The following is a 25,706-nucleotide window of genomic DNA, read 5'->3' as shown; positions in this document are numbered from 1 at the left end:
GGTGTGGTTTAATTACCAGGGTAACCATTACAGGTTTCCACTGATCGTGGAACATGCCATGCAGTTTACCTTGCCTGCTGTCAAATATGCAGGGCATTTTACTTAGATAAGACAAACCGATCCCTAAGACAATGTATTAAGGAGCATTTGTATATTGGAATTTGCTTGCCAAGTAATGCCCTAGGAAAGCATGCAATGGACACCAGTACAGACCATGTTTTTAAAATGTATGGTCATAGATTTACTTAGAGAAAGTGATCATAAAGGTGACATTAGAAACCAGACTGAAGCCTTAGAGGCAGATGGAGGCAAAGGACTAAATGAGAAGGTACCTTTGAAACAGTTTGATTGTTTTATTTACTCATTTCTTCCCATATATTTATGTTTGTATTCATATTTATGTTTTATTTGTTATGTATTTTTATTTATTTGTTGCTGGATCATGCTTTGGTTTAGCTCATTACCTGCTCTCTTCTTTTTAGCACACAAATGAAGAACCATACAAGAACTGGCTGAGACATCATGGTTCTTTAGTTCTGCAGGGGATACACCTAGTGAGCCTATTCAACCACCAACTCCTCTCTAGGGCTGCCACTATACCCAGCTAGCTTTGCAAACATGTATCCCACACAGTTGTCAGACTCCTCCCACTTTTGAATACTACCAAACCTGATATTTGTTTGCCTACTTTGAACCTTCATATCCACCAGCTTAGACTCTTAGGTATTCTAAGCAAACTTTGTCATACTCCCACTACTTAATTACTTTATCCACAGTTTTATCTAGCTCTGTAAATGGATCTGAGTAGGAAATGACTGCCACTTCAATCATCCTTCAGATGAGATGTTAAACTGAGCTCCCATCTGGTTTAGTTGGTGGTAGCTCAACTGGATGTAAAAGATCCCTTGGCATCTATAAAAAAGAGTAGGGAAAGTTCCTAGATGCCCTGGCCAAATTTTAGTAGTATAAATACCACCTTGAATCTCCCCTGAAGAGAGACCACTAACCTGGTGAAACGAAAATGGTCAACAAAAGCTGAATAAGTAAAAGTAAACAGATCCTTCAGTCTTTATCAACTTTAGCAATTTAGTCTTCTTTCCACGTTCATGTGTTTCATCTGACTTTTTAGAGACCCATGAACAGCCTCCACACTGGACTTCCAAGATGGTTACACACTGAATAACAGCTTATTTTCAGCACTCCCAGTGTGAAAACAGAAACTCAGAAGAGAGAGCCAGTAAGCTCATATTTCTGGGTACATTTCAGTAACTGGCTAGTAAGTGCACTGACTGGATGCCAGCAAAAAAGAAATTCAAAGAATTTGAAAGAAAATCAATCGCAAAAGTTGAGGAAAAAACACTGACTGGGAAGAATTCTGTAGCTGTTAAGCAAAAAGTGCAAGCTCTAGCTTTGGTGCAAGACATGACTTCCAGTAACCTAGAGGAAAAAATAAGTCAAATGTACACAGTGCTGATTCCTGGAGGGACAAAATCTTTTTTTGATAGAGAACACGCTAAGGGAAAAAAAATGAAAAAAAAAGTTTGTCCAACAAAAATTGAGCTATGAAACAGAAAGAGATTCTGCTTCTTGTTCTCCTGGTAATAAAGCCCACAAAGAAACAGTTCCAGTGAAACTTTTTCCAATGTTTCAACAGAAAACGATTGAGAGACAGAAAAAAGCACAACAGTTGACTAAAAGGACAGGGAGTACATTGGAAATGAAGCAGAGACTGGATTTGGGAGATGGAGAACAGGAATAAAACCAGCAACACAGAAATGGACAAATAAATGCGGAATTACAAAGCATTAGTTATATGTGTGAAATTTAACTGAAAAGGAAAACCTGAAAATATTGGACATTTTGATTTTTATAAAACTTGTAGGTTACTCTAAAGCATATGCCCTGTTGTATGCCATTACTGTTTGGAAGAACATTTAGGAGAGGGAGAGGAAGGACAGTTTAACTGTAAGTAAAACCAAAGTTTGTTCTTAGTAGCATTTTGTTAATGCATGTTATAATCTGCATGATATAAAGTAAAGCTTTCTCAGTTATCTTTGAGTGTAATGGGGATACTAAAGTAAACAGGTGCCCCCCCCCCCCACAATTTTTTCATTTTTTTTTCTTTCTCCTTGTTCAGTTTTAAGAAATGTAGGCACTGCAGTGGAAAAAAAAGATGAAAAGTCTGGTCAAAACAGCATGATGCAAGAAAATTGTATGTGCTTTTTCTCACTCTTGCACAGGGGAATGATTGGATTAACACCCTTGGATTGATCTAATAACAAGTTTTAAGTGAAAACAAATAAATAAAAAAGGACATTGAATATAATAAAAAGTTTTCCCATTGCAAATAAATGACTGCTTGTAGAAGCAGCTATGTATCTGGTTCTTATATCTCCATGGAGACAATCTGTTAAACAGCAATAAAAAAAAAATACTTCTTTCTTTCAATGGCTAGGAAAAGTTTTCTGAAAGCATTCAAGTCTTTTCCCAATCTGGGAGAGTAATAAAGACAAGACAAAACTAGGCAGCACTTAGAAGAACCACAGGCTGTACAATGCGTCTTAGCATGGATGACCTTCCTTTAGGTTATTCCAAGTGTGGCTGTCAGTCTGGAACAATTGTTCCTCTTAGGAGGGTAAAACTGCAATATTTGAAGATGCACATAATTTTGTGTGTTACTATTAAATGAATAGGTTTTAGGGGTTGTATTTTTTGAGGGCTTTCAATAAAATAAAAAGTTTTGTATGTTGTGACATAGGCTCAAATGGATTTAATAAGAAACAACTGAATAAAAGTTCAACCTGCCAAATATTAGTGTATGTATGTAACACAAAATGCTGGAACTAGACATTTGCCAAAAAAGCTGGTTCACATAAAAGGTGGAAATACTAACTTTTTAAAAAATGACACTTTCTATATTTTCTTTAAATTTAAATGGTCTCACAGACTAAAAAGAAACAGTAGTAAACTATATTAAAAATGTAGAGTGCAAATAGCTATGCTACAGGAGACACATTTGGAAAGAACTGAGCATGTGAATTTGATAAAGAAAGGTTTTCAGCATGGTTATTCAGTGGAATACCTGGAACAAAAGAAAAGATGAGAACTTATTTTAATTGCAAGAGAAACTCCAATAGTGGTAGAAGAGGATAAAAAAGATAATAATGGTATATTTGTAGCACTAATGGGCTACTGGCAAGGGAGGAGGATTATACTGGCATGTATTTATATTCCGCATAAAACTGCTATGATGTGGCTTAAGAAAATTCTGGAAGAAATAATTTGCTTTCAACAGGGAATAGTACTTATAGGTGGGGATTGGAATTTGATTTGTAGCAGTGAGGATGCCTCTGGGGATCCCAAATGGGAAAATATAACAAAGGAGGGTAGATTTTTGAAGAAATATATGAAAATATTTGGCATGGAACACATGAATTCATTAGTAGGAGTTTGGAGTAAATTTACATATTATTACCCAAGACACAAAAACTTATATTTCACAGAAACGTGCATTTAATTAAACGTTTTAATATACATCCAATAACTATTTCAGATCATGCACCAATAATAATAACTAAACTAAAACACAGGGTAATGAAATAAAAATGAGACACTGGCACTTTCCCACCTGTCTTTTGAAAAGAGAGGAATTTAATGAGTGGATAGTGGAAATTATTTGTGAATTATTAGAGAAGATAGAAATGTCTTCTGAAAATATAGCAAGGAGTGGGATAACATTAAAATGGAGTTTAAAAATAGGGTGGACATAAAACAGAGAGAGCGATATATGGTTAGGAAGTAACAAGAATTATTTAGAGGAACTGACAAAAGTTAAAGTATTGCAGAATAGGGGGAATCTCACAGAACAAGAAGTGGAGCAAGTGAAAAATGTTAAACAGAAAGGAAGAGATTACCTCGATAATATGCATGGGTTTAGAAAAATTGCCATTAAGCAACTGTTTTTTGATAACAACTCCAGAGCACAAAAACTTTTAACAAAGGGTTGTCACCAAGCTTAGAAAGCCTATAACAAGTAAGAGAACAAGAGAACCTATAGTGGTACTAAATTTTATGAAAATCTGTATAAAGCAGAGAATATGGAAATCAAGAAAAGGTACAAATGGAAATGTTTATGGAACAATTAAATATGCCAAAATTAGAGGTAGATGAGGTTCAATTACTAATAGGACAAGAGGAGATGAGATAAAAATGGTGATGTATAACCAATGTACAGGAATGTGCCCAGGAATAGATGGTATTCCTGTGGAAGTTTGGAAGCTAGGAGGAAAAAAATTGTTAAAGATCTGAAAGATTTTGTTTAACAGTATTTTAAGAGGAGGAGAAGTACCGACATCCTGGCAGAAAGCGGTGGTGGCTCTAACACCTAAAGAGGAAGATTCAGCTTCATACAGGCCCATTTCAATCCTAAACAAGAGTTTATGTCTAAAAAGGTTAAAAGAATGGGAAAAGTGATGCCAAAATTGATAAATATGGATCAATGTGATTTTGTGGAGGGGAGGCAAACATTTGACAATATTAACTGAACCTGATGATCCAGAAGGAAGCAGAATGAATGAATGGGCCCTGGTTGTGCAATGGAACTATTCAGGTGCAGAATAGAAGTCTGAAGCCTGGAATAGTATTGACAGGGCTTTGACCAGTGCTTCAGGTATCCTCACACTGATGAGCAATGCAGACATTACTTTGATGACCTCTGGAGGAGGAAGCAGGATACCCTCAACCATTGGATCATGCAATTTAGTACAGGGGACACCACACAGATGTGTAAGTTTCAATTTCAGTGAGTAATTGTAAGAGTTAAAAGCTGAATATAGTCAAGACTGGTATTCATAATGGTATGGTATTCTGTTCTGTTTTTTCCACAGTTGCTATGGAGTAAGCCGCCAATGTCAGGTCCCATGCAGCGCATTTGCTAAGGATGATAGAAGCATGTGGTAAGCAACAGTACAATATTCTTAAATAACAGTGAGCATGCATCTCAAAACTGTAAAAGGAAAGTATGCATGCAGTAGTCTGTAGGAAAAATAACAGTACAGAATAGTCATCGGTTGTGGGTTCAAAAAACACAATTCCCAAATGCACAATACTGTTAGGTTTTGATCATTATTGTAATGTAACTTCATACCAGTTGCACAAATGGCCTTCTGTAAACTGTAATCAGTATAATTGGAACACACACATGCATTATATGCACACATCAAGGATTGGTGGCTGCAATCTGTACTATAGTGTGCCTCTGTTATGGACTGAGAGTCTTAAATGTAATGAAGACATTTGTTAGGAGTTTGTAGTGTTAAAAGTAAAGGTAACATAAAATAGTCAAATAACTGTATCAATCCTTTGTATGCCACATATGAAGTTACTAATGTTCTCCCTTTTTTCTCTCATCCCACCCCTTTTCTTATTTGTTTTAATTTTTTTATTTTTTGTTTTTTCCCCACAGCACAGCAGGGTAGGCCTGTCCCACAGAATCTTCCTGCCCTGATCTGACTCAACCAATGAAATTGCTTACCACTACCATGGTCCATTCTATGGTAAGCACTGTATGTACATCATTGCCCATCAACCAGGAAATGGCTTTTAGACTTTCAGAAAATGAACCGGAAGCACAATGTACTGGGAAAGAGCACGAAGCTCTGCAATGGTGGACAACATCAAAAGCATGAATTAAGAAGTTCCAAGGATGTTTTGTTCGCAAACTCTGGATCATTTTGTTAATGAGAAAGAAAAATATGCAGCAGAAGGAGCATGACCGAAGGAAAAAAAAACGTTTTAACAAAAAAGGTGACAGTTCTAATTCTTTTCATGAACCTCAATCCTTTAATATTCACACACAAGCTAAGACTTCTTCTGATTGGGCTTCACGGTTGTGAAACAATAGTTATTCATTTCATTATTCTGGACAAACACAGACTGATGTTAATAATTGTCAAGCTAATATTGACATACTGCATGATTTAACACTGAAATATAAAACTTTACAGTTAGATAATTGTTATTTAAGTGAATATTTAAATGCAAATATGGTTCTAAAAGGTTTAAGGGTATACATGTACCTAAACAATGCTATTGAAGGCCCTGACGTCCACACAGAATTAACTATATTTGATAACTGTGGTTTTTCCATTATGAAGTCGTATCATTAAACATAATCATAAGGAAATGTAGTGGATTCATGAGCAAATAGATAAACTTAATAATAAAATAGTTAATGACTTATTTAAAGTAGAGGATGAAAAGGGTAAATATTTTGCAAATAAGAAGAAAATAGATGATAAGGTAGCCTATATAGCAAGGAGGAAAAGTAAAAAGTTTGAGTGAGACAGAGTGGAATACAAGGAAAAGAAAGCTACCCATGGCCTAGACAGTATAGAAATTTTGATTTTTATTCTAATACTAGTAATACACATGAAGAGGTTAATCCTTAAAGTATGGAAGGAATCGGAATGATGAATATGAGGGCAGAGTCCAATGGACAACAGGGAGAAGACATTATAATGAGTTTGATTATAATGAAAGATAGGGTAATACGGATGCTTCTGACCTAGGAATAAATGACCCCGTAGAGTTCCTCCCTTATGAAGATTGGAAAGAATAAAGAATCAACCTGTAAGTTATTACAACTACAGTTTCAGGAGGGGAAGGAAATAGATGCAACCTTCTCATCCAAGGTGAATGAAAATGTGAACATGGAAACACAGTCCCTTAACCAAGCAGAAGCAAGTACTAAAAGTAATGATTATATGTATTCTTATAAGAATTTTAACATCTTTAATTATAGTTTAAATCTGAACACTACATATTTCAACTTACTCACGAAAGGGTTCAAATTTGTTCCTAGCAAGAAAAATGACATTAGTAAGTTATTCATAGCTCTCAAAATGTTTATTAGGAAAAATAAATTATATTCTCCAAGATGAACAGGGAAAAGAAAGGGGATCAGGGTTTTAAAAGAAAAAAATACTTATAATCCACCCGTTAGAAAAAACTAATGTAGGTCACAACCCCCCCCCCATGGAAGAAAGGCTTTTATTGAATGAATTAAGGACAACAATGTAAGAGTTATGAAGTTTCATAAAGGGGGAGAGACAGTGTTAATGGATAATATTATATATGTAGTTAAAATGATGGATATTTTAAGAAACATTACTAAATATGAGTGTCTCCAAAAATGAAATTAATATAGCCTATTCTAAAATAGATTGTGTATTGAATGACTTACCGATGGAAGATTTACTAGATGTAGACACTTACATAATTTTTAAAAATGGATAAACCTATGACACCATCTGTATTTGGAATTCCCAAAAAAGAACACAAACTGCACAAGAACTGTGAGGAGCCTCCTCTAAGGTCTCCAGTGGTCAGAAATGGATCTAAACACATTCTATTGCAAAATATTTAGATTTAAAATTAAAATCGGTGTGGACCCAACAGAAAGGTTTCTTAAAGGAACCCTGGGATTTCTTAAGGGAAGTGGATAATAAATACTACAATAAGGATATGATTTTTGTCATTATAGATTTTGTAGACTTTGATTCATTTATACTTCATGAGCTAGGTATGGAATGGTTTGAAGAGGTAATATAATTTCAGAGTATTCCTCGAATTAATGGAAATAGTGCTGCACAATAACTACATCCATCTTGAAGGGGAATTTTTTAAACATATTAGTGGAGGAGCCATGGATGCCAGTTGTGCTCCATGCTATGTGAATATTGTTTTAAATGTTTGGGAGGAAAATTTATTTTCAATTCCTCTTATGTAAGAAACTGGAGCTTATATAACAGATATCTAGATGACATCTGTATATTGTGGAATGGCACCAAGGATAATTTGAGGGAGTTCCTACACTACACGAGTGCATAGATCGTGCTATCCCAAACAGAACCAAGATGCTATCCTCCAAAAAAAGGAAGCCAATCTGGTGGTCCTCTGCCATAAACAAACTTTACAACAGAAGGAAGAAACTGTTGCAAAAAAGAGTAAAATCCCATGAGTGGAGACGCTCCCTGGTCAGCCTCACTAAGAAGGTGAGATCCTTTATAAGATCCTCCAAAGCTAGCTACAAAAAACAAAATCGCCACTGATTCTAAGGGCAACCACAAAGCATTCTATAGTTATGTCAAGAATCTTAATGGCAACCGCCCATATCTGCTCTGAGTTACAGCACAACAGCACGAAAATTACAGAACCAACTGATATTGCCAACATCCTGGCAGATAGGTTCAGTGCTAACTTTACGCCCCTCTTACCCCCTAAAGGGCCCATATCTATACAGGAAGAATGCAAAGTCCCTGTAATCACATCTATGCAGGTAAAAGCTGCACACTCTAAAACCAAAAACACAGCATCCGTGGGACTGGACAACATCCCAGGCTGCATTTTACATGAACTTCAGAATGAACTGGCTCCCCACCTAAGCACCATGTTCAGTCATAATCTCACGTCAGGCTTTGTGCCCACTGAATGGCACACAGCAAAAGTTATCCCACTCCACAAAGGGAGAGGCACCACTGATCCTGGGAACTATCGCCCCATTAGCCTGACGAGCCTGGTCTGCAAGACCATGGAACGTATCATCATGGAACTCATAAACAAAGACATTGGTAACCTCCAAACTCTGCACCCCACCCAGTTCGGGTTTGTGAAAGGCAGATCATGCCTTCTGAACCTGATCAACTTCTTTGAGGCAGTCACCAATGCCGTAGAAGAGGGTAAGGTGGTTCACACAGCCTATCTTGACCTCGCCAAGGCTTTCGACACCATCCCCCATTCTGGAATTATAGCTAAACTCACTAAACTAGGTATAAATCCCTATGTCACAAGATGGGTTGCCAACTGGCTCACTGACAGAACCCACACTGTAAAAGTTGCAACTCCAAATCTGACTTCAAACCAGTGACAAGTGGAGTACCACAGGGTTCAGTCCTGGGACCTCTCCTGTTTGGTATCTACTTCTCTGAAGTACAGGCTAACACAGAAGGCCTCTGGTTAATGAAGTTCACAGATGACTGCAAACTAGGAGCCATAGTTGAGTCCCCAAATGATGTGGACATCATACAGAAGGGCCTCAATGAGACAGATGCCTAGTGTCAGAGGCATGGCCTCAAGCTCAATGCCAAAAAGTGCATTGTCATCCCCTTTGGTAAAAACTCTGTACCCATGAACTACCACAAAAACTGCAGTCTACTTAATGCCAAATGTGATAAGAGACCTTGGGACCCAGGTGGACAGTAGTCTCTCCTTTGATAATCACATCACCAGAGTAGTCAGGAAATCCTTCTATGTGGCACACATCATCACAAAAGGGTTCTCATCCAGGAAAAAAAGAGGGCATTGTTCCCCTCTACTCGGAACTCATTAGACTCATTATAGAGTCCAATGCTCCTTTTGGAATGTACCTCACAAGACATCTGTAGCAGCTGGAAAGGCCACAGAAGTACCTCACAAAGAGGATTACTGGCCTCAAATAGATGCCCTGCACTGACCGTCTCAAAAAACTCCAGCTTTACTCTGTAGCATATCGCCTACTCCGAGAAGATCTCTGTCTAACATATAAAGCTATGTTAAACCCAGATCTGTTGGACATGCTACACCTAAAGAAATCCCAATCCCTCTGAGATACACGCTTTAGGGACCTTAACCTTGTCACCACAGTAAACAGGACATGCTGGAGGGATAGATTCCTGTCCCAGAGACTTTCTATACTCTGGAACAAGCTACCCATCTATGTCAAGCAAAGTTCCTCATTAGCACTCTTCAAGAAAAATCTTGATGAGTGGATGGGAAATAGGAAATACACCCCGGCATCACTTCTGTGGCTCTGCTCGACAGGGGCACAGGAAACTAACTTTCTTGGGTGGTGTAAGACAGGGAACTTTGTTGGCTAGGCTTACTTAGGCCCTTGGGCTGATAGCCTAGTACCTACCTATGAACGTATATAGGCAATATCACCAATTTCCTTAAATTACCCACAGGGTAGAAAGGTTAAGGGTGAATTATTTGGATGTGACTATACATGCATTAGAAGAAACTCAGCAATTTAAATTGATGATATATAGGAAAGACACATTTTCTAATTCATACTTGTTTTACACAAGTGCACATCTGTATAAGCAGAAGAGGAGCATCCTTAAGGGTTCATTTATTAGGGCTTCCAGAATGACTTCAGAGGACGAGGATTTTAACCAAGAATGTTTGAAGTTAATGGATATGTTCAGATGATGAGGATTTTAACCAGGAATGTTTGAAGTTAATGGATATGTTCGGAGGATGAGGATTTTAACCAGGAATGTTTGAAGTTAATGGATATGTTCAAAGACAGAAGATACCCAATCAAACTAATAGAGGAAGTTATGAATGAAGTTATGGAGGCTAGGATTGATAGATACCATCCAGTTTTGGGGAGGAAGTTGGAGTTGGTAGAGTCTAAATCAACTACTACTAGAGAAAATAACACCCCATTTAATGATCCACATTATAGCATAAGTTATGAGGGTGCCTTTTTAATGAAATATAATAAAGATGCTAACATTATAAAAAACACAATTACTAAACACTGGGAGTTGTTTAGTAGTTTTTCTGATTTAGACAATATTTTTAAAGAACCACTAAAATTTATTTTTAGAAAATGTTTTAGTATCAAGAACATTTTGGAAAGTAACAATATAAAAAGGAATGAAAATACGTTTGAAAGGAAGGGGACATTTAAATGTGGAATGTGCTCTCAATGTGGGTTTATAAGTAATGAGAGTGATGTGTATATTCCTAGTAGAGATAGACCTATACAGCCAAAGAGTTATACCAACTACAATAGTAAAGGAGTAATATATATATATATATATATATATATATATATATATATATATATATATATATAGCCACCTGTAAACAATGTATGGCGTTTCACATTGGAAAAACGGAAAAGGCATTGAAATGCAGGATTTACTAACATTATGACATTAAAACAAAGGATAGCAGCAATGCCCTGTATAAACATACTTTAAAGTGTAAGGATGCCAAGTTTTTATTTTTGTTCTAGAAGTATTACAAGACCCAAGAGGTGAACCCTAGGAAGAAAAAAATTGGGTACTGTGAGATTTACTGGCAGTTAGTTTTACAGGCAAATGTGGATCCTGGTTTGAACAACATTTCCCTGGCCCCTGCAATCAAGTTAAGAGCAGTCAGATTATACAGAAGTTAATTTATCAAGGTAGATTATACTTTTTATACGTTTATTTTAGCTTTTGGTACTTTTAGCTTTACATTTCACATATTTCATAGAAACCACACTTTAGTAGTAATTATTTTTAATATAGTGATTTTACTAGATAAGCAATATTTATATTTTTAACATTCCACAATATATGATTGGCAGTAAGTTATTCGCTGACCACTAGAAGGTAGCACAATTTCATCTACCTTTTATTTCTAATATATATATTTTTTTATTTTTAATTTATATTCATTTAAACTATATGTAGTTCTATTTTATAGTATTTACATTTACATGTAGATTATTTTATCTGTGTGGAATTGCTTTAGAGTTTGGCATTAGGGTACTTGTATTTTGATGTATAACTTAGAAATAGTTAAGATGGTGCTTTCAGAAAAATCTTTTTATGGCAATTTGCATAATTAATTGATTACTCTTTCTAGCAAGTAAATTTTTTTAGCGGTAGTATAAATTAGAATGAATTTTTGGGAGGGATGTCTGATGAAATCCTATGAGTAAGGGTGAAAACTCGGTGAAACAGGTAAACATTTTATTTTTTATTCAATTCAATAAAATTTATTTTAGTGAATTCCTGGCATGTTATTAATTATTACATCCTGTATCTTTACAGTGCCATTTTTTGTTTTTTCCCACAGCACATAGGGGTAGACCTGTTCCACAGGATCCTCCTGCCTCCACTCCACTGGCTACAGCACAGCTGCCCAGTATGTCTGGTGCTCAGTGAGCAACTTGGTAGCATGCCCTCTGACACTCCTGCATTACCCAGCCCCACAGGTATTTCTGCTCTGGAGGACAGGCTTGTGGCTCCCTCCAGGAGCAGTGATGGAGGTAATGAGTTTATCATCTGACAGGAACTGCCAGGGATGGTGTGTATCATCACCCAACAGGAATTGCCAGGGATGGTGCATAGGATTATGTGCTGCATGGTTGGTGCACACCTACCCTGGATGGAGTGCCTGCTCTCCATCATTGTTCAGAGTACATATGAGATGCAGACATGCACTGCAGCCAGCGGTGTAGTGAGCTGACAGTGATGACAGTTCACTTGGTGAGGACTAGATTCTCAGTGTCAACCAGCTTGATGTGCATGAGACCTGGATTTCTCACCCTCTCTCCAACCATGGTGTTCACCTACCTCTTGTGTCCTTCATCGTCCCTGTCTCTTATCTTATTTGTCTTGTCTGTCTGCAATTACTTCCTTACCAACTTACCTCACCCACACATTCCTACATCCCTTCCTCAACATTCCCTCTCTCTCAAGAAAAAAAAATGGGCACCTGACCCACACACACACACACACAAAAAAAAATCCTTCCATACATAGCTCTCCATTTCACATTTGTGTCTTCATGACACACTTGATTCAGTCCATTTAGCTATACAACATGATTGTGTTGTGGTCACCCCTCTCACTAGAGGTGACAGTCCAAATTCAGCTAATATTTTGAATATATGATCATGTTTTATTCTTGAACAAATAGGTAGGTGAGGAAGCAATTGCAGACAGATGAGACAAACAAGACAAGAGACAGGGACGGTGAAGGACACAAGAGGTGGGTGAAACCATGGTTGGGGTGAGGGTGGGGACATTGCAAACCCATGGACATCAAGCTGGGTGACACTGAGAATCAAGTCATCACCCACTGGACTGTCATCACCGTCACCTCACTGCGCCAATGGCTGCAGTGTCTGACATCTGCATCTTTTTGAGTTATTCAATACAATGATGAAGTGCAGTGCTGCCATCTGGCATAGGCATGCACTGTGTGGCACACAATCCTAACCCTTGCAGTTCATCACGGGTAATAAACTCAACACCTCAACCACTGCTCTCAGAGGGAACCACTGGCCGATCCTCAATGGTAGATCTACCTGAGGGGCCATTTAGTGCAGAGGCAGCAGAGGGGTTGCTACCAGATTGTGCACCAGATGTACTGGGCATCAGTGCTGTAGCTGCTGGAGTGGAGGAAGGAGGATCCCGTGGGACAGGCCTACCTGGCTGTGCTGTGGGGAAAAAACAAAAAATTTAAAAAAAAGGGTTGGGATAAGAGAAAAAAGGGAGAACATTACTAACTTCATATGTGACACACAAAGCATTGATAAAATTCGACTGTATTCTGTTACCTTTGTTTTTAAGACTACCAACTCCTAACAAATACCTTTTTTTACTGTTAAGACTACCCAGTGCCTAACAGATGCACAATATACTACAGACTGCAGCAAGCAATCCTTGATGTGTGCATATATTGCACATATGCATGTTCCAATTATACTGATTACAGTTTACAGCAGGCCATTGGTGCCACTACTATCGAGCTCTGACTTTACATTGCAATATTGATGAAAACTTAACAATATTGTATATTTGGGAAGTAAGGTGTTTGAACCCACAACCTCTGAATACTCTCTAATAGTGAACTATTGTTTTGGCCTCCAGACTAATGCATGCATACTTTCCTGTTACAGTTGACAGATGGATGCTCAGTTTGATACAACTGTATAATAAACCAATAAAGGTGTCTACTTTTAATGCTAAAATAACAGTACTGTTCGGATGCATGCATACCACATGCTTCTCACATCTGTGCTAAACTAGCAGCATGGGTTCATCCATTCAATTCTAGATCTGTGATGGCTGCAGAAAAAACACAACAGAATACCTTTATGAATACCAATCCTATATCCAGCTTTTAACTCTTACAAGTAGTCTTTGTAAATGATACCTGCACATCTGTGGGGTGTCCCCCGTCCAACATATCTCAATCCAGTGGTTGAGAGTATCCCTCTTCTTCATTCTGAGGGCTCTGTAGTGATTCTTACATTGTTCATCAGTCCTGGGGATACCGGTAGCACTGGTCAAAGCCTGGGCCAGACTGTTTCATGCCTCTGCCTTGTAATCCAAGCCACAACAGTCTCTCTGCAAAAGACTGGGACCATGTTCCTTCTCTAGGATTCTAACAAATGCTTTGGACTCCTGAACATCCCATCTTTTAGCATGGAATCTCAAAACCTCTCCATGAACACCTATCATGCCTACCACAGATCAAGACCAATGTAAAAAGATATTTTCCCACCAATTGCAAGTATTGTGCTTACTGGGAGTGCACACATTTTGGTTTTGCAACATCTGAAAGTGTTGCACAATGTTTACCATCACACAAACATACTGCATGAGGGTGCGGACTGGTGGGAAATGTGTATGCACGATGGTCAATAGTATTACCTGAGTGCATCTGGTGTATGTTTGTCGCTGTCTGGGTCCTGTCTGCTACCTGGGTGGTACATTCATCCAGTTTGTGCACTGCTGCTCTATAAGCAAACAAGATGAGAATAGCCAAATCCGTTTGTGCTAAGAGGTGCATCAAGGAAAAAAATAAAATAAAATGGAGAAATAGTTAAAATGAGGAAAATCAGTCTATGACATACACAGTAGAAAATGTTAGTACACACGAGATATGACTACATAGGTCTGAATCTCAACTCTCACTCCAATGTGCCATCACAAAACAGGATGGGGACATATCCATCTTTGCCACATAAACAGCTGAGTGTACACTGATATCAAGGCATAACCTGTTATTTGTAAATGTATTATATTTAATACATTTGGATGTAGTGCACATAGTTATCACACAACCTGTTATGATTATTTCTTGCAAATATACAGCAAATATACAGCTCTGCCTTACCTTTCTGTGTTTCTTGGTCATTCATCAGTTATCTGAGCATTACTCAGAGACATGCAGTGTGTAAGCCAGTCTATATCATTTACCTTAAAATGTGTGAGGATATTAACTGGGAATACTATGATATGAAGTTGTCATCAAATGAAGGGCAGGTTTGGATGGCAAAATCAAGCACAGACTGCTGTTTTTTGGGGGGGAACAAAGGTGTGCTCCTGTTATGGCACATACAAGGGTACACTGTTCTTTTGAGGGGAGTGGACTGAGGCTGAGCTACTGTTATGGCACAAACAAGGATATGTTGCTCTTGTTACTCTTGTCTCTCTCTCTGTCTGTTTGATCTTATGAGGGTTGTGAAGCTGGAAACTGCAATGTGTCTCATTACTTTCTAACTTCTTTTGGTTATGATTTCCCATTACAAACGTATGTTGCTAAACTGAGGGCATGCAGTGATCATCAGTACTTCAGGGAGGTATCACTGTCTGAATCTTTGAGGCCTGAGGCATACTACTTGCTAATGGACACATAAAAGTAAAGTAACTGCTGTCACGTTACATTAATTTGTGTACAAATCTTCCACCTTTTACTTGCTTACTGTACCAAGGGATGAAATACAAGGACATGCCACGACATTATTATTATACAGTACAATACATGTTCAGGACTTACCTTGTAAATGCAGCAGTTGCCACAGTGTTAGTTCATGGCTGACTGTAATGCAAGAAGTATACAGCCAATGCATGGGGAGGTAAAGGCTCTGAATTGAGGCCTGCAGAGGTCGCAGAATTCCTGTATTGTGTCCCTGTCTACCCTATAGCACTGTACAATGTCCATGTCGTGTATGTTGTGGTAAGTAAAATGTGACCTGAAAACTCTCTTCTCTCTCATCCTAGGCCTACTGGCATCATCAGCAGCAGCAGCATTGCCTGCAGCCTGTGGCCCGTACAAATGGAGCTATGCAGCAGCAGCTCCTAACATTCTGTCTGTGTAGACTTTCTGTGTCTGTACTCCACTACTTTTGAAATCTACAGGAAAAAAACAGCATGGAATCTGCATGGCTGCTTTATAACTTGTTGAATAGCTCCACCAGATTGGTTGATTAGCATACAATTCATCTGCTTATGTAATTAGCATCTCTGAAACACAGGCTAAGACAGATGAAATCCATTAATAATCTACTCCATTATAAAAAGGCAAATGTGTAGCTAGCCAATCTGATGGTGAGGACATTTGCCACATGTTTGCAGGACTTCACAAAAGAAAAATATTCCAAAATATATATTTACAGAGTATTTAACTCCAGGAGACATGCTACCATTGTGTTACCTACATAATGCATATGCTGGAATATATTAATGAATAATGTGAAGCAAAGGCTTTTACACTGTTATCTGTGTGCATTTGTTAGAAGTGTACTGATGGCATGGCCATGTTTGTGAAGCCATTTCAGGGTACAAATGACTGACAATACATGAAAATAGAAAGCTGTGTGCACTTCCCATATCAACCTTTATGGCTTTAAACAACTCATAAATAGTCCCACCCGAACCAATAAAACAAACAATACGGAAACCACCTTAGACTGGATTCTTACTAATACTCCCTTGCAAACCTACCAATCAGGCAGCCTTCCCGATGACTTTAGTGATCACTCTCTAACCTATATCACTAGATACAAAACTAACCTAACCTTACCTACCACTTTCAGAACTCTACATTCAAAAAAAAACAATTTAATCCTGTTCAGTTTCAAGCTGAACTTTCACAATGTAATTGGGCCCCACTAAAACATCTCCCACTGAATGAAGCAGTGGAATACTTCAATTCATCATTCCTATCTATCCTAGATCAACACGCCCCAAGTCGTACCATTAGAACCAAAACTAAAACAGCGCCCTGGCTAACCAAGAATACTAAGCAAAAAATCATCCTCAGAAACAAATCTTGGGATAAATGGTGATCTACTAAAAACCAAACTGACCACCAAAACATTAGAGAGCTTAGAAACAGTACCAAAAAAGCCATTCTGACAGATAAATGAACTATTACTTTCAACTACAGGAAAACCACCAAAAAGGAACCTAAAAAATTTTGGAACAGTATTAATAATCTTCTAACTCCAGGCCAAGCAATTACACCCAACCCTCAAGATTCTGACCCTGACCCTGACAATCCCACACAAATAGCCAATGACTTTAATTCTTTCTTCACCAATTCCATACAAACTCTCGCAAACCACCTATCTCCTGACACTTCTAAACTACTCTCACCTACTTTAAAAAACACTCTTCCTCCCCTTCACCTACCTCCTATATCCAATCTCTAATCCAAAAACTTAAACCTACCACCCCAACTGCAGACAAGCTTCCTGCAGAATTCCTGCAAATAGCAGCAAAAGCCATTGCTTACCCAATCTCTATCCTAATAGATCTATAAAAGAAGGTATTTTCTCTGCAATCTGGAAGATATCCCACATCATTCCCCTACACAAAGGAGGCAAGTTTAATGACTTCTCAAACTTTCGTCCCATAGCACTTCTATCTCCCTTAGCCAAAATTATGGAAAAATGTATCCACAAACAACTACTTAACCATCTCCTCCATAATAACCTACTTGCTAACACTCAACATGGATTTAGACCTTCCCACAGTACTACCACAGCATTACTCTCCTTTACCAACACCATAAACTATAACCGTAACAATAATAAACTTACATCTTCTCTATTCGTAGACCTATCAAAAGCCTTTGACATGGTTAATCATAAACTTCTTCTGCACCTACTAAAATCTCTTGCACTGAATCCCTCTTCCTTAACTTGGTTTACTTCTTATCTAGAAAACCGTCACCAGGCAGTACTCTGGAAAAAATTGCTATCTGCTCTCCTTCCTATCTCTTTAGGAGTACCTCAAGGGTCTATCCTAGGCCCACTTCTATTTTCTATCTTTATTAATGACCTCCAATCAGCTATCCCTAGCACTACCTGCATACAATATGCAGATGATTCCACTATAATTTGCACTGCTTCCTCTCAAACTGAACTCCAGTCTCTTACACAAAAAGCCTTTTCAACTGTTGAACAGTGGTTCTCTGACCGCTGTCTACTCCTTAACCCTAAGAAAACCAAATTGTTACTATTTTTACCTACCCGTAAATCTACTTCTTTAAACTTCTCTATTACTTCCACTGATAATACTCAAATTACTCCTGATCTTCAACAAAACTTCTAGGTGTTACTATTGACAATAATCTTAACTATGATTGTCACATTAACAACACAATAAAAGTAGTTAATAAAAAGATTGGATCCCTGTACAGAATCAAACCCTTCCTTACACCTGAAGCCCAGACTACCTTACCCCAATCACACCTTATCTCTACCCTTCTATATGCTTCCCCTATTTTCCCTAATCTCTCTAAAAGTAACCTTAAGAAACGTGCTACATCTTACCATAATATTGCTCGATTTGCCACAGGATCTCAGTTTAGAACTCACCACTGTCTAAACTTAAAACAACTAGACTGGCTTAAACTTCCAAACAAGCTCATTTATCAACAACTCTTAATAGCTCACAAAATTCTATATCAACCATCTAAAACACAAGTTCTCAGTAATCTCTTGACTCCCTACAACAACCTGAAACAACTACGTTCTTCAGACAAACTACTAGTTAATAGTACCAAAACTAGTAATTCTGCAGGTAATTCCCTTTTTTCCAACTCAGTTGGCAAAATATGGAACAACCTTCCATCAAATATCTCCTCTTTGGCCACTCTTCCACTCTTTAAAAAACAACTGCAAATACATCTTAATAAATTCTTTCTTTGCTCTTGTACCAACCCAGACTAACCTGCCTTCCTCATTTACTCTACCACAATTCTTCCTTCACTGCTAAGATATCCTGACTGACTTCCTCTGACATAATATCTTTCTAGATATTACTGATCTCATATATATTGTATTAAAAAAAATATATATATATTTTATATTGTCTACCATTTTTTCAAAACAATGTATTGATACACTGTATGTTTAGATACTATCAAATTTCGTATTGAAAGTCGTTAACCATTTACTTAAATATTTTCTTGTTATGGATATTTTTTACTCTTAGATGTGTTTACCTATACTTAATCTTCTTATCCTTTATGCTCACTGCTTTTGTTATATGTGTATTTGTATGCTCTAATCTTGTTTTAACCTATGGAGCTTTTCTCCCCGGGCCTCCACTGAAAATGGACATATATCCAGCTGGACTAGCCCGGTCAACAAATGTAAAATAAAATAAATAATAAAAATAAATATGTACAAATGTTTCAGGGACAAGTCCTTTGAAAGCATGTTTAGCATTTCAAAGATGTTTTATTAGCAAAATGGTCCATGTGCCTGTTCCTTTGTCGGTGGGGGGAGCAAAGAAAAGTTACTGTTATGTCACAAACTAGAATGGACTGATATTTTGGTGGGGAGAACAGTTGAATTACTGCTGTGGCACATACAAGGATATGTTGTTCTTGCTACTCTCCTTGTTTTGCATTGTGCTTGTTGTTAGTATATTCACATCTGTAGACTGTTTTATGTTTTTCCAGTGGGTACTACTGACTGCCTACCTTTACTGTTTTATCTTATAACAGTTCATAGGATCATAAGAAGTTAATAGGCTAATGGCCCTAGGGCCCTTACAAACCTAGCCAAATTCTTACCCTTATTTCCACAGCATCTATTGCCCCTGTCCAAGAGGGACCCAGGTGGAACCCCTGGGGTGAATTGTCACCCATCCAATTGTCCAGACTGCGTTTGAAGAGGGCCAATGAGGTGCTCTGTTCAACAAGAAGTGAGAGTCTGATCCAAAGCTGTGGTAACCTCTGGGAGACAGCAGGTTTTATTAATGTCACATACCAGGTTAAGGTCTTTAGAGCAAGTAACCCCATTTACCATTTGACTTTCAGATATAAAGCATTTCTAATAACGCAGGGTCAGAGATTGCCTTATATGCAAGACAGAGATAACCTCTGAGTAGTCTGTATGAAACAGAATAAAGTGACAGTGATTTCAGACAGTCCTCATTGGACAGATGGTGAAGACCTTGAATTTTCCTTGTGAGGAACCTTTGTAATTTCTCCAACTGCTGCAGGTGCTTAGAAAGGTACATACCAAAAGAAGCATTGTACTCAATCATTGGCCTGATGAGGGAAGAGTACAGGGAGGTTATAACTTCTTTTTTTTCTGGAGCCAATGCCCTTACTTATGAGATGAGCAATATAGAATGCCCTTCTTACCACTATGGAGACATGGTGGTTAAAGGTAAGGTTGCTGTCAACCTGTGTGCCCAGGTCTCTCACCACTGACTGCATACTTAAGGTGTTGCTATTGATGTGGTAGTTAGCAGGGCAAAGGAACGATAATACATTTTTTGCATTGAGTTTAAGGACATGACTTTGGTACCAATCTTTTTTTTCTGTAAGACCCTCTTTGTAGGATGTTGACATCATTTGGAGATTCTATGACCGCTCCCAGTTTGCAATCATTAGCAAACTTTGTCAGCCACAGACCTTTAGTTTTTGCTTGTAGTTCAGAGAAATAGATTCCAAACAGTAGAGGTCCCAGGGCTGATCCCTGTGGAACACCACTGATTACAGGTCTGCTACCGGAGGAGGATTCTCCTGTTTTGACTATATGAGCTCTATCAGTGAGCCAGTTAGCAACCCATCTAATGATATAAGGGTTGATGCCTAGGTTGGGTGAGTTTGTCAATGATGCCTGAGTGGGGGACAGTGTCAGATGTCTTGGCTAAGTCCAAGTAGGCTGTATGCACAGATTTCCCCTCGCCCAGGGCCTTGGTGACTGTGTCAAAGAAGTCCACCAGGTTTAACAGGCATAACCTTCTTTTGACAAATCCAAACTGAGTAGGGTCAAATGTTAGGAGACTACCTATATCTTTGTTGATATGATCCATGATGATCTACTCCATGGTCTTGCAGCTAAGGCTAGTCAGGTTAATAGGTTTATAGTTTCTGGGGTCAGTGGAAGCACCACCTTTGTGCAAGGGAATAACGGTGTCTGTTTTCCATTCAGCTGGTATGAAGCCATTGCTTAGACTATGACTGAAAAGAGTACCCAATGCTAATTCATGTTGGAGCCCATGCAGGACATAGCCTGGGATGTTATCAGGTCCATTAGATGCTGCATCTGTGGCCTTAGAGAGGGTATTTATGACCTGTTCTTTAGAGATACAAGGTGGGGGACAGGTGGAGTTAAGTTTTCACAGAACCCGTCAGCCAACAGGTTAGCTATGTCCACAGGCTCAGTATATGTAGTATCATCAACTACCAGTTCTGCACAAATCTGAGCCTTTCCTTTTAGGCTACGGATGTAAATGTAGAACGCCTTGTGGATGTCCTTTGTTGAGGAAGGTAATTTAGACTTGTAGTTTGGTTTGGAGGACTTCACCAGAAGTCTTAGTTGCTTGTTTAAGCTGAGGAGGGAGTGTTTCCACTTTAGAAGGGCTCACTCCCTCTTACACTTAGACAGCAATTTCTTCCTCTTATTGTAAAGCCTGTTAATGATAGTTGTCCACCAGGCAGGTTTGCTCTTCCTTGAGGAGCCTGTTTTAGTCCTATCAGGTATGGCTGGGTTAATGCAGTTATACAGGTGTTTGTATAAAACATTGCTGTAGAGCTCGGCTTAGTTGTCAGTTCCATTTGATGGAGGGGGTGCAGTGAGGCTATTTATACCATCCCATAAGAGGTTATAATCTGCTTTGGAGGAGTTTTTTAGTTTAGTTGCTACGGGGGGGGGGGGTAGGTGTGATATTTACTTCGAATGAGACTGATCTGTGGTCAGATCTCACAAGGGAGGACCTGTCAGTGGGATGCTACAGTGGTCTCCCATATTGGTGAGTACCAGATTCAGGATATTGGTGCACCTTGAGAGGGTGTCAACCAGCTGGTCCAAGGCACTGCAGTTAAAGTCAAGGAACCTTTGGGAAAATGAGTTTGAGCATGAGTAATTTACCCAGTCAATGGTTGGGCAGTTAAAGTCACCCAAAACTATGTTGTTTAGCTCTATCTTGACAGACTCAAGTAGATCTAAAGAGGCAGAGTCAGTGTCCTGATTCATGGAGGGGATCTTGTAGCTGGCAATGACTTGAATAGTTGTCCTACAAACAGTTAATTGCACCTGAAATGTCTCCCAGGGTGTCATACTGTTTAATCAATCTGGAAGTGTATTTATCTTTAATGAATATTGATACACTGCCTCCTTTACTTTTCACACATTCAGCTTGAGTTCTGAACGTGTGGAAGGAGGTGTACCCAGTATGGCTGGGGTGCTCTCCACAGCCTTAAACCAGGTCTCTGTGACTGCACAAATGTGTGTGTCTTCCAAGGTGAGGACAGCTTTCCGTGAGTGCAGTTTTGTGTTGAGACTCCTAGCATTTAGCAACATAACCTTGAGGTTGTTTGTAGTTATGTGACACTTATGTATTATCATTCTGTTGTCTATTAGGACACATTGAGGTGGACCCCCCCCCCCCTTCAGTGAAGCTGAGAATAATGTCACTGTTGATGCACTGGGTCAACATGAGGAATTTCTTCTGAGAAGAGTTGTCCCAATATGCCAAAAAGGCTAAGAGTATGGCAGCAGATTGTTGCCAACATCAATTCTATGGGTGGCCACAGCCTGACTCATGAGCAAGTACACCACAGGGCCACTGATGTGATTACTTCTGCATGTAGGTGTGCTGCTACTGTTGCCTGAGACTAGAGGGCAACCAGGGGTGGGCCAGCTACAGAACCACCTCTCACCCCCAGTGAAGATTTCCTGGCAAATATCCTCCAATAAGACAACTTACAGCAGGGTGGACCAAAGCATGTCATTGATGACATGGATGCCACTCCTTCTCAGTCCCAAGATAAGCTTCCAGGTAGGCTTTGTTATACGACCAGTTGCATACTATTGTATAGTAAAACAATTTAAATAAAAGTTAATTCTGTATGTGTATTTTTTGGGCGGGAATTGAAGATTGGTACTGTAAAAAGCTCAATTTGAAGTTGTCAGTCACATTCTTGTTGAACGTACACTTAATGCAGTATAGAGGAGTACATGTTAGTACCCCTGTCTTGCTGTTAAAGGTGATCATGTTGCCCTTACCTCTTGCTTAACTTATTTCAGGACCTTCAGGAATCCAGCAATGTATGATACTGCAGATGGCAAACCAAATAAATGTATTTCAGTATTGCAGATCAATTTAAAGAAATATCATGTTGTGTCATTTTGGGCCAGTGATGTGTATTGCTGTACTGTCTGTAATACTGGCAGCACTGTTAGTTGTTTAGCATATATTGCACCATAGTAGTAGTGCAGGTATTAATGTATGCCTGTGTTTCTCCCTTTTTATCACAGGTAATCATGACAGTGGTAGTGTGGGCACTGTGCCACCTGATGTCAGTGTCTCATCAGACATTGATGATGACAGTGGGGAAACTGAGGCACAGTCAGGGGGTGCACAGGTTGAATTTGACACAGTGTTGCCGTCCAACCATCCCCTTCATTTTCCCCAGACACAGACAGTAGGCCTATACCACTCCAGTCCAATGAGCCCACAGAGATTGGACAGGTGGAGAGCAAGGACATTGAGCAGGGAAGTGTGGCTATTGTGGATTCAGTGCCTGTTGAGTCTGCCCATAGCCAAAGTGTTGGCAAGGTGCCATATAGGAGGGTTGATAACAGTGCTCGGAGGGGGCCTGCTGTCCCTCCACAACCTGATGCAGGTGTCTCTTCCTGTGTCAATCAGTGTATATTTAGGGCAGTCATGGAGGCACAGGCACATTCAGAAAGGTTCTCCAGACAAATTCTCAGGGTTATGGATGTGCTAAGGCAGACATGCATGACTGTTTCCACTGTGTCACCGATTCACTGGATCAAATGAATGACATGTTGAAATGAGGGGTGTCTGTGATGGACCAAAGGGTATCTGTCATGGAACAATCAGTGTCTGTGAAGGACCAAAGGGTATCTGTCATGGAACAATCAGTGTCTGTGATGGAATGACTGCTGGGAGGGGAATGGAATCCTTACAGGAGTAGGCCAGCCACATCTGCTGATAGCCAACATGGCCATGTACGATCATGCTTCCCATAGTGGTAGTACGTCCACTGGTCCATCTGTGAGTGTGCTGTCCACACCCAGATGTGGCAGGCCATGGGGTCATGGCCATGGACATTCCCGTGAAGGAGGCACATCTAGCAGATATCAGTCCCATTCAGGTAGCAGCACTGCACCTGACCTTGGGCATGGAGGTGCCAGTACAACTCCTGGCAGAGACAGTTCTTGTGGTTGGGGTGACAGTGATGAACTGCCACCTCTACCATGCACAGCTCACACCTGTCCAACATACCAAGACATAGAGGTAGCACTCAGCTTGGCTGTGCTCATGCAGACTCTCACTCACCACTTTCACATGGAAGACCCCTACAGACACACAGATAACAGTCACGTGGCTCAGCCTGCCTGCTTCCCTTTCTTACTCACACACACACACTTACTGACCTTTTGTGTCAGCCTAGGCCTCCTGCCCCCCCCCCCCACACACACACACAACATGTTGTGCAAGTGATGATAACTTTGCCATATCCCTGTTTTCTGTCTTTTGGATTCAGGGATACAAAAGTTTAGTGTCTGATGCACATGGTGCATAGCTATAGTAGTACCTAGAATATCTGCATTTCTGTTGTTAAACTGATAATTGTACCTGTCATTTATATTTGCTTTACCAAATTATAGAGTGGATAGCATTATCATGTCAGTACATTTTAGACAATTTTCTTGCAAGGGTTGTGAAGTCAGAAACTGCAATGTATCTCATTACTTTCTAACTTTTCTCTGTTTTACAATATATACGTATGGTGCTTATCATAAAACATGTCATCATATTCAGATCTCAACCCAGCCACTGGGGATGCACAAGCCAGTGCATTTCTTTGTGCCGGTCTCAAGCCCGGATAAATGGGGAGGGTTGCGTCAGGAAGGGCATCTGGCGTAAAACTTTGCCAAATCTTTTCATGTAGTCACCAGTTAATATTTCCATACCGGATCGGTCGAGGCCCGGGTTAACAACGACCACCACCAGTACTGTTAGCCAACAGGGTGCTGGTGGAAATTGGGCTACTGTTGGCCGAAGGAGGAGAAGAGGTGGAAGGCATGGCCGAAGGCAGGAAGAGAGGAGAAAGGCTAGGACTGTGGTAGTGAGGGTTGGAACTTTGAATGTTGGCAGTATGACTTGCATAGGGAGAGAGCTAGATGATATGATGGACAGACGGAAGGTTGGTATATTGTGTGTGCAAGAGACCAGATGGAAGGGGAGTAAGGCTAGGTGTATTGGAGGTGGGTTCAAATTGTTTTATCATGGGTAGATGGGAGGAGAAATGGCGTAGGAGTTATTCTGAAGGAACAGTATGCGAAGAGTGTTTTGGAGGTGAAAAGGGTGTCGGATAGAGTGATGTTTATGAAGCTGGAAATTGATGGTGTAATGATTAATGTTGTTAGTGCATATGCTCCACAAGTTGGGTGTGCAATGGATGAGAAAGAAAAATTTTGGAGTGAATTGGATGAAGTGGTGATGACTGTACACAAGGGTGAGAGAGTGGTGATTGGAGCAGATTTAAATGGGCATGTTGGTGAAGGGAAGAGTGGGGATGAGGAAGTGATGGGTAGGTATGGTGTTAAACAAAGGAATGCAGAAGGTCATATGGTAGTGGATTTTGCA

The 25,706-nt window shown here is 39.4% G+C and overlaps 1 long non-coding RNA gene across 1 annotated transcript; it reads left to right on the top strand.

The window, feature by feature from the left end:
* The first annotated feature begins 4,293 nt into the window (after window positions 1-4,293).
* LOC122796471 lies at window positions 4,294-6,184 on the top strand. Its single transcript, XR_006363979.1, has 2 exons — window positions 4,294-4,955; window positions 5,465-6,184. It is a non-coding gene; the product is annotated as an uncharacterized LOC122796471 (long non-coding RNA).
* The last annotated feature ends 19,522 nt before the right edge of the window (window positions 6,185-25,706 follow it).

This window comes from Protopterus annectens, chromosome 3.part0 (genome assembly GCF_019279795.1).
Source record: "Protopterus annectens isolate FY-2018-M chromosome 3.part0, PAN1.0, whole genome shotgun sequence".
In the NCBI taxonomy this organism is placed as follows: Eukaryota; Metazoa; Chordata; order Ceratodontiformes; family Protopteridae; genus Protopterus; species Protopterus annectens.
Note: the sequence above shows the minus strand (reverse complement) of the source record. Positions and strands in the feature narration are given on the sequence as shown.